The sequence below is a fragment of the Pantherophis guttatus genome, chromosome 12 (assembly GCF_059756535.1).
Source record: "Pantherophis guttatus breed Tessera chromosome 12, ASM5975653v1, whole genome shotgun sequence".
Lineage (NCBI taxonomy): Eukaryota > Metazoa > Chordata > Lepidosauria > Squamata > Colubridae > Pantherophis > Pantherophis guttatus.
In genome coordinates, this window is record NC_142074.1 from 14,848,949 (window position 1) to 14,859,777 (window position 10,829).

At 41.9% G+C, this 10,829-nt stretch overlaps 1 long non-coding RNA gene across 1 annotated transcript; it reads left to right on the forward strand.

Annotated features, from left to right (window-relative positions):
* Positions 1 to 5,818: 5,818 nt before the first annotated feature.
* LOC148112226 (uncharacterized) lies at positions 5,819 to 9,752 on the forward strand. The gene is made up of 2 exons (XR_015729698.1): positions 5,819 to 6,322; positions 8,119 to 9,752. It is a non-coding gene; the product is annotated as an uncharacterized LOC148112226 (long non-coding RNA).
* The last annotated feature ends 1,077 nt before the right edge of the window (positions 9,753 to 10,829 follow it).

Sequence of the window (10,829 nt, forward strand, 5' to 3'; positions counted from 1 at the left end):
ACTTCACATCCAACTAGCGATACCTGCAGTCTGTTTCGCTCTAAAGCAGGGAGAAAATAGAACAGAGAAGTAGTAAACAGGAAGGGGGAAAAAAAAGAATTTGCCACAGGATGTGTTGTAGACTGAACTGCTTTTTTTGTGTGTGTGTGCAAGAGATACTACGCAGATTTTGAAAACAAGCTCACAAAATTTAGGCTTCCAGTTATTATTGGTACTTATAAGGTTTTTTTTCCCCACCTCCCTCTTCTATCAATTTGTTCTCTCTCACCTGAATGGAAATCCTGTTTATTTAGAGCTGGTAGGTGAGCTATAAAACTGAACGACACACAGAGGCACCATATGGGTCGAGAATATGTACACAACATGCAAAGTCAAGGCTGTGTTCTTAAAATAGCTTTACAATGCAGTCTATTTATTCCTGCAAAGGGAGGAATTGAGTGACTTGAGTAACTCTGTAATGTTGCTCTTAACACGGTTAAATAGAGGGTTTATGTCCTTCAGTGGTGACATCAGGGGTGGGTTCTACTTACCTTTACTACTGGTTTGCAATGGGGCTGCGCATGCGTGCGAGCAGAAGCTTCCTGATGACGTCGGGGTCGGTGGGCGGAGCCTCCCGCCGGTTTTACTACCGGTTCAATAGAACCGGTCTGAACCAGCAGCAACCCACCATTGGGTGAAATCCAATTTTTTTTACTAATGGTTCTGTGGGCGTGGCTTGGTGGGCGTGGTGTGGCTTGGTGGGCATGGCAGGGGAAGGATACTTCAAAATCTCCATTCCCACCCCACTCCAGGGAAGAATGTTGCAAAATCTCCATTCCCACCCCACTCCGGGGAAGAGTACTGCAAAATCCCCATTCCCTCCCCACTCCTGGGAGAAGGATATTGCAAAATCTCCATTCCCACCCCACTCTGGGGTCAGCCGGAGGTGGTATTTGCCAGTCTTTGAACTATTCAAAATTTCCGCTACCGGTTCTCCGAACAGCTCAAAATTTCCGCTACCGGTTCTCCAGAACTGGTCAGAAACTGCTGAAAACCACCTCTGCTACCGTTCCTGTTGTAAGGTCCCAAAATACACTTGAGTCACCAGAATGCCAAAGAGAGAGACTCAAGACGAGGCTTGCAAAAAAAACAGATTTTATTTATGGCCAAAAACAAAATACCGGGTGGAACTATATCCAGAACATACAGATACAATGCATGCGAGGAGATAGCCACACCTTGGGGAAGGTATGGCATCCTTTTATACCTTCAGAGACGTCAGCTTAGTACCCAAATCTGGCCTCCTAATTTAGGTTTGTGTATTCCTTGTTGCCCTGCAAGGGGGAATAGAAACTTCCCAATTAAGTTTTATCTTAAGCATTTCTTTTTTTATTCAATTGGCCACTTAGCCCCTTGGCTCTGGAAGACAGGAGTTTATCCAGATCAAACATAAATTAGGCTGAGGTGTAAATTATCCCTTTGTTGATGGCTGTAGTTTCAACTGAGATACGTACCATGCTTTTAGATGGCACAAGAAAAACAGGAAGAAGATTGATATGGGTTCAGGTCAAATGGCAGGGACATATGTTTGACAAATACCAGATACATTACAGAGGCCTAATAACAGAGTATGTTTGTTACAGGAGATACAAATATAAAGGCATAATATATGTGATACAAATACAAAGGCATATATGTATTACAGGAACCTAATGGTTACAGAATCTAGTATACCAGTATATCATATTCTAGTATTATTTATTATATCCTTATTATTGTTTCCCTTCACTGTCTTACTGTCTCCATTGTTTAAGTTTATGTTCATACCTATACTTGTTATCTTGTATACGTTTGACAAAGAAACAAATAAATAAAAATAAATGTGGGAACACATGGGATGTGGGAACAGGTTAAAATGAGAAAATTTTGTAGACACCTTGATCATTTACTTAAATGCAGATGGGTGGGTATATGGGAAAAAGTATTGCCAATTACCACCAATTAAAAAATGCTTATTGGGGAATTAAAGATTTGCCTTGCAAAACAATTGGCTAATTGTGTTAGGGGATTTGTAACTGCCACGAACCTCCAGAAAATGCATTTCTATCGGAAAGTATAAGCTTGGCATTTATGCTACCTTTCTCCTGTTGGAAATCAGCTTTAGAAAAATCCATCTCCGATATTGTTTCGGGAGCCGACATTTGTTGCGAAAACGTTCTCTTTTTTACCTTCCCCAACTTTCATAGGAGCTGTCTGCTGTTATCTAGTCATACTGAGATAATGGCTTCTTTCATAGCTGTGATTTTTTTTGTTCTTTGTCAAGTTTTATTATGTTTTAATAAAATCAGGAAACCTCATTTCAAGCAGTCAGGAGGCCCCGCAGGGAGGTCAGAAAATGGCCAGAGGGCGAAGGCGAGGTTGAAACAGAAATTGTACGTCTTTTGTAGGTGTACAAAAGTACACAACTTTGTATTGTAACACTGGCATAATGTGTTTTGGCTGCCCACCCGTAAATGGACGCCGTTAGAAAGCAATTCCTACTAACAAGATTCAAACATTTGCTGTCCTTTGGTTTGATTTTGGAGTGGAATGTACAGGTAGTCCTTGACTTACAACGCTTCACTTAGTGACCGTTTGAAGTTACGGCACTGGGACAAGGGACAAGGGACGACCGTTGTAGCCTCTCCCATGGTCACGTGATTAAAATTCGGACATTTGGCGGCTGGTTCGTATTTATGATGGTTGCGGCGTCCCAGAGTCATGTGATCGTCTTCTAACAAGCAAAGTCAACAGGGAAGCCAGATTCATTGAACAACCGTGTGACTAACTTAACCAACTGCGATTCACTTAACAACCGTGGCAAGAAAGGTGGTAAAAGAGGACAAAACTCACTTAAAAACTGTCTCACAGCAACACAATTTTTGGGTTCTGAGGGGTCCTTGGTGCTCTCTGAGCTTGCTTGCTTTCTTGCAAACGTTTCATTACCCTAATTAGGTAATATCATCAATGCTAGCACTGATGATGTTCCCTAGTTTGGTCATGAAACGTCTGCAAGAAAACAAGCAAGCTCAGAGAGCACCAAAGACAACTCATTTCAATCCTGAGCTACAAATATTCTCCTTTATTTTGGGTTCTATTGTGATCGTAAGTTGAGGATGACCTGTAGTCCAGATTCCCAGAAGGGAGGGGCTGCATTCCAGAGGACCAAGAGACAGCGAAGTTTAGAGGGTTTGGTTGAGTGGAAGAGAGTTAAGATGGCTCCTCTTTAGGATTTCTCAGAATATCTCTTTAACCATGTGTGTAGTTTGCTTTATTTTGGCAAGATTTCTCTCTTTGGGTGAGGAATAATAAAGAATACTGTCCAGAAGAGCCTCAGAGTATCTTTCTTGGTTTTTGCAGCTTGACAGAATTACATAATATAGTCATAAAAAGTATAAAGAGCCTTGGTGGTACAGTGGACTAAAGTGCTGTTATGTTAGCACTTAGCTGCCAGCTGCCTGCAATTAGTGTGAGTTCAAATCTCACCAGGCTCAAGGTTGACTCAGCCTTCCATCCTTCCGAGGTAGGTAAATTGAGGACCCGGATTGTGGGGGCAATAAGCTGACTTTGTATAAAAACAACACCGCTTAGGGGGGGCCGAAAGTCCTAAATAAGCAGGTATATACAAAAGTATGACGGCTATTGCTATAATGCATTGTAAGCTGCCCTGAGTCTACAGAGAAGGGCAGCATATAAATCGAACTAATAAATAAATAAATAAATAAATAAATAAATAAATAAATAAATAAATAAATCCTTTTGGAATATGTAATTGTTATGTGAGCTAAATTACATTGATTCTGACAGCTTTATAGTAGTTTGAAGATTAGAATTGGGAAACGTTCCGTTATTGGTGGAATAAATCCAAGCAAATAGATTCCTGACAACAGGAAGTTAAGAAAATGAATGCCTTCGATAGAATATAACTTAAGTGGAGCATCTTCACTTTAAGAATTGAGTTAGTGGCTTTGACTGTTTTCGTAGTCCAGGAGATATTTATTATATTGGCTTAGAGCCTGTTTATTAGCCGCTTTCCTTGTGACTGTGTTAAAGCAGCCCATCAATCTCTAAACTAACAGAAGGTGTGTGTGTGTGTGTGTGTGTGGTCAGTTTCTAAATTATTGATTTAGTGAAAGGGCTAATCAGATTCATGGAATGAAAAGAGGAAAATTTACGACAAATTCTGCAATAAAGGAGTCAGTTTGGTGTAGTAATTAGGGGTATTAGTCTAGAAACCAGGGACAGAGTTCTAGTCCAGCATTAGGTGTGAAAGTCAACTGGGTGACTTTGGGCCAATCACCAGGAGACAGTGAGTTCTAGTGCCACCTTGAGCATGCAAGCAGACTAGGTGACTTTGGATCAGTCACTCTCTGTTAGCCCAGCCTCCCTCACAGGGTTGTTTTGTGGTGAACACAGGAAAAAATATTATGCATGATTGCCACCTTGACTTATAAAGTAATAAAGGTGGGATTAAACTTTTTAATAAATAGTATGAAAACTTGCAAACAGAAATAATTGCTCCTTAACTGAGTTTCAAAACGCCTGAATGCTGGAGCTTTGGGTTTATGTATGGAAGACTTTTGTTTTTCCCCTGCTTTGAGAGTCAAAAGCAGGTGATATGACCAACATCTCCCTGGAAACCTGGACAGTTAGCTAGGGAATTATTTGCTATCTGGCCAGATAATCATTTGAACTGGGATGAGGCAGCTTCAAATAACTAAGGAGGTGTCATTTCCAGTAGGTCTCCATGGCCAACATTACGAGTGGGTCCACCACCGTTGCTGAACAGTGACAGTCCCAGCCAACAGAAACTCACATTTCTAGTTTCTATGCAACTGCATCATGTTATGACCGGCATGTAGAAGAACTATATAAATAGGACTGAAATGTTTGTCCATGTGTCTGGCTCTTATGTGCTCTGTGCTCATAGCAGACACATGGTAATAAAAACATGTTCTTACTCATAGGAGAAGGCATGCATCTGCCCAGTGGTGAAATCCAAATTTTTTTACTACCGGTTCTATGGGCGTGGCTTGGTGGGCATAGCAGGGGAAAGATATTGCAAAATCTCCATTCCCACCCCACTCTGGGGCCAGCCAGAGGTGGTATTTGCAGGTTCTCTGAACTGCTCAAAATTTCTGCTACTGGTTCTCCAGAACCTGTCAGAACCTGCTGGATTTCACCCCTGCATCTGCCTCCTTACAACTCGTTGAAATGTGGCCTAGAGTGCTTCACATTTGCCCAAGTCAGAGGTCTCCAACCTTGGCAACTTAAAACTTGTGGACTTCAATTCCCAGAATTCCTCAGCCAGCTTTGGCCCAGGTCATCAATCTGAAATGGGTTAAAAGCAATCAGAATAGAGATGGAAGGGACCCCGGAGGTCTTCTAGTCCAACCCTCTGCTCAAGCAAATCAGCCAAATTGTTTAATTCGGTTTTATTCTGTTTTTAAATTTAAATTTAAATTTAAATTTTAAATTTTGTATTTATGTGTTTTATACTGTGGCTGTTCATCGCCCTGAGTCCTTCGGGAGTAGGGCGGTATATAAATCCAATAAATGAAATGAAATGAAATGAAGAACCTATACAATTGAAGACAAGTGTGGCTGTCGGCGAAGGGTTCCCCAGGTGGGGCGATGCCTGGAGGAGAAGGCACTTGCACACTCACATACACGTGCACATAAACTGCCTGCCTGCCTCCAATCGCCCTCACCTGGGCGGCCGAGGCCCACCTGGCCAGGAGGAACCGCCTCGCGCGCCGTTTCCATGGCAACTTTGGCTCAGCCGAAAGCGGTCCCACCTGTGTACCTCACGCGCTTGCTTTTCCCGCCCGGCGCTCTCGGACCGCCCACCTCGGCTGTTTGATTGGCTGCTTTGGAAACCCGTTCCCTCGGATTGGCTGATTGGCTTCCCTCTCTCTCTTTCCCCACCTCCCTTCCGAGGGGTGGGGACAGTTTAAAAAGCCGGCGGGCTCCTCAAGCTGAGGTAAATAAAGCGAGCGCGCTGCAGAAGCAGCAGCAAGCGCCGCTGCGTCTCTCGGAGAAGCGAAAGGTCTTCGAAAGAAAAACCAGAGAAAGTCCCGGTTGCCTCTTTGAGAGGGAAACAAAACAAAACTTCAGGTCATGGACAACCCTGACCTGGGTGACCGAGACTCTCCAGAGACGCTGCGTCTCTTGTTCCTTCGAAAGAGACGCCGCTGCAAGGGCGCGGGAGAGGGGGTGAGAACAAAACCCCTCTCTCCCATCTGCGCTTCCGCAGCCGAAGACTTCGTGCCATGGACCGTGCGGTAGCCTCTTCCGTCCTGAGGTAATTCTAGAGCGGAGACTCTTGGAGGTGGTGTGGGATACAGAGGGGCGCTAGTGAATAGTCAATTCTCTGGGAGTAAGGTATAGCACCTAGGGTAATTTTAATGCTTAGGAGTAAAACATACTCCTAGGAGTAAAAAAAATACTCTAGGAGTAAAAATACTCTTAGGAGTAAAGTGCCAGGGATGGCTGAGGTAATATCTCTGCATCTTATTTAAAGGACTCCAAATTACCACAGCTCACCTAGGGTCAGTTACCTCAGTCAGTCCCACGAAGTGGTTTCCCTCAGGGAAATGAGGCAAACTTCTGGGTCCTGAATAGTTTTAGCCAAGGCTCGAGTTTTTAGGGAGTGAAATATTGGTGGAGTCTGAGGTAATTTCGGCCATGCCTTGTTAAAAAAAAAAAAGACCAAACCACCACAGATGAGCAAGAGTTAAAATTAGCTTAGGAGGAATAAAGCTGAGCTAAATTTTAGGCAGGTGCAGTTAAAAGGGCTAAACTACCACAGGTGGAAGAAGTGTTAAAATCACCTTAAAGGCAAAATTGTGCTTCAATCTCTCGAATTGACCTTCCTCTCTTGAATAAAGTTTAATTCTTGGCACCTGAGGTAATTTTAGCCAAAGTTCAAGTTCTTAAAAGAAGCAAAGCATGGAGAGGACTAGCTACTTCAAGTAACTAAAGGCAAAATTACTTCATGTCCATGAATTGACCTTACTTTCTTGAAATAGTCAACTGAGGGTAATTTTAGCCAAAACTTAAATTTTTAGAGTACTGCTGGAACCTGAGGTAATCTCAGCCATGTCCTGTTGAAAGGGCCAAACCACCACAGGCAAGTCAGAATTAAAAGTAACTTTAAAGATAAAGTTACCTCAGGAGCTGACCTTGCTCTCAGGAATTAATGAATGCTTGGGATCTGAGGTACTTTTAGTCAAGGCTCAAGTTCCTAAAATTCCTTGGCCAAATAAAGTACTCTATTCTAAAGAAGTTAACTTCCATGTTTTCCCAAAAATAAGACCCTGTAAATAAGACCCTCCATGTTTTCCTGAAAATAAGACCCTCTAGCCAAGGCTAGAGTTTTTAAAGTAAAATAAGTCAAGTTTAAGTCAAGTTCTTAAAAGTAAAATATTGGCTGAGGTAAATCTTGACCATGTTAAAAAGGACCAAACCACCATGGTGAGGTGGATTTAAAAATAGTTTTAAAGGTAAGATTACCTCAGGAGCTGACCTTGCTCTCTGGAATAAAGTGAATTCTTGGGACCTGAGGTAATTTTAGGCAAGGCTCAAGTTCTTAAAACAAATTCTGTGTGTGTCTGATCACACTTGGCCAATAAGACCTATGGCTTCCATTTTCTAATCTAAACTAAAAAAAAAAAAGCAAAATGTGAAGAGGATTAGCTACGTTGGCTAAGGCAAAAGTTAACCAAAAATTACTCCAAGTCCAGGAGCTGACCTTGCTCTCTAAAATAAAGTCAATTCTTGGGACCTGAGGTAATTCTAACTAAGGCTCAAGCCCTTAAAAAAAGCAAAACATTCAGGAGACTAACTTCTTCAATGAACTAAAGGCAAAAGTTAACTAAAATTGCTTCAGGGTTGGAGGCCATATCTTTGGGAACAGTAGAAACCTGTGGGTTTGAGGTATTTTCAAGGGCACAACATTCCAATTCATTGTATCTTTTTTCACTGGTAGGATAAAGCACATAAAAGCCTATTTGTGAAATTGTTGAATTGGTTTTCTAGTCTTTGAACATTAGGTGGACATTTGGTGATGTTGATTTTTTTAATTTTTTTTAATTTCAGAGGCACTCACTGAGTAAAATCAGTCAAAACTGAAGACATCAAAGGTAAGTCATTGGTTTCATTAACTATCCAGCACTGCATTTAGCCAAGAAGCCTGACAGGTAGTGTTGGCAACATGAGATTAATTATGGCAAAAACCTTTGGGCCTTGCTAAAGCTTACCCTAAGGCTTGCTTTAGTGAAGTTTTGCTGTATAAAACAGTAGGCATGAATGTGATAAATGTATCTAAAACATATACATTTCTAACTGATCTCCCCTACTTGTGGGGAGTCAGTCCCTGAGCTTCCAGTCTCTGATACTCAGACTGAATGAGCCTGGTAATCGGCCGCTGCCTATCTCATTCAATCCCTGATCACACACACACTGGAAGACTCATGCTGGATGGTCTTTTTGGGGTTCCACTGGGTGACCCTTCCAAGTCACTGAGCGAGCAGTGAGGGCAAATCAGCCTAGAGGAGTCAAAAGTGCTCAGCTGCAAGCCTCCAGTCCCTGAGGACCCCCTCAGTACTCGGACTGGAAGGGAATCCTTTTGGATCACCTCCATCTCACCTTCATTCCCTTAGAAAGAATGCCAGTACCAGTCAGACTTCTTACCACTGGAAGTAAACCTGGTAATGCATTTTAATACGATGCTGTATACAATACAGGACAAGATTTGTGGCTCAGTTTTTAAATGAGGGGTTCTTGGTGCTCTCTGAGCTTGGTGGTTTTCTTGCAGATGTTTCATTACCAACAAGTGAAGTGCTAGGAGGGAAAGATTTTGCTCTCAACTTATGTTTTAGTGGCGGCTTGTTTTAGTGTTGGTGGAAGTAGTATTGGAGGTTCTTTGGTTGAGCTATTTGTTGTTAACATGTTTGGCACTTTGGGCATTATTTTTTTTTCAAATTATTTTTTATTTTCAAACAAAAATAACATAAAAATATCCTTTCAAACAATTACAGTGTATCGGTCAGTTAGTATCCTTTTGTGCTCACATTATCTTCAAAACATCAATCTGTAACACTGTTATCAAAAAACAAATTTTTACACAGCGTATCTTAATTTCACTTCATATATCATGTTTCATCTCCATATTTTGTTATCTATCCAACAATAAAACATACCCCATATCAAATACCAAGGAGCCTTGGTAGCGCAGCAGACTAAAGTGCTGTTAAAAGTAGCACTTAACTGCCAGCTGCCTGCAAATCTCACCAGGCTCAAGGTTGACTCAGCCTTCCATCCTTTCGAGGTAGGTAAAATGAGGACCCGGATTGTGGGGGCAATAAGCTGACTTTGTATAAAAAAGAACACCGCTTGGGGGGGGGGCGAAAGCCCTACTAAGCAGGTATATACAAAAGTATGAAGGCTATTGCTTAACGCATTGTAAGCCGCCCTGAGTCTCCGGAGAAGGGCGGCATAAATAAATAAATAATATTGATTATCTTCCTGTTCTCTTATTTCAAATGTCAATTTACTCATTTCAGCACATTCTATTATTTTCTTAATAATTTCATCATCGGTAGGTATTTTCTCTCCTTTCCAGTTTTTGCAAATACAATTCTAGCCGCTGATAAAACATTCACAATTAAATATTGCAAATCTCTATTATATGTCTCTGGTAAGATCCCTAATAAAAATATTTCTGGTTTAAAGTCAATGTGTCTATCATTTTTTCCAACCACTTGTGTATCTTAGTCCAATATCTTTTGGCTTCGCCGCATGTCCACCACATGGTAATATGATCCCGGCATCTGGTGATACTTCCAACATTTCTCCGATTTATTCTTGAACATTCTGGCTATTTCTTTGGGCATTATTTACTGTGTGTTGGTCTCATGTTAATTTAGGATCAATTTGCTTGCCTTGGGCTTGTTGATTGTCTCTTGTGGAGAAGCGGTTTATGTCTATGTGCTGCGTGGCTATTGGCTGATAATAGAGTTTATAGTTTTCTTGCCTGGCGTAACTTTGGCCAAGGCGATGGTTTTTAGAACCGGAAAACAGCTCAATGGCCCGTTTTAAAGTTAGGCGTGGCTATTGGCTGATAATAGAGTTTATAGTTTTCTTGCCTGGCGTAACTTTGGCCAAGGCGATGGTTTTTAGAACCGGAAAACAGCTCAATAGCCCGTTTTAAGGCTAGGCGTGGCTATTGGCTGCTAATAGAGTTTATAGTTTTCTTGCCTGGCGTAACTTTGGCCAAGGCGATGGTTTTTAGAACCGGAAAACAGCTCAATGGCCCATTTAAGGGTAGGCGTGGCTGTTGGCTGGTAATAGAGTTTATAGTTTTCTTGCCTGGCGTAACATTGGCCAAGGCGATGGTTTTTAGAACTGGAAAACAGCTCAATGGCCCATTTTAAGGCTAGGCGTGGCTGTTGGCTGGTAATAGAGTTTATAGTTTTCTTGCCAGGCGTAACTTTGGCCAAGGCGATGGTTTTTAGAACCAGAAAACAGCTCAATGGCCCATTTTAAGGCTAGGCGTGGCTGTTGGCTGGTAATAGAGTTTATAGTTTTCTTGCCTGGCGTAACATTGGCCAAGGCGATGGTTTTTAGAACTGGAAAACAGCTCAATGGCCCATTTTAAGGTTAGGCGTGGCTGTTGGCTGGTAACAGAGTTTATAGTTTTCTTGCCCGGCGTAACTTTGGCCAAGGCGATGGTTTTTAGAACTAGAAAACAGCTCAATGGCCCGTTTTAAGGTTCGGCGTGGCTATTGGCTGGTAATAGAGTTTATAGT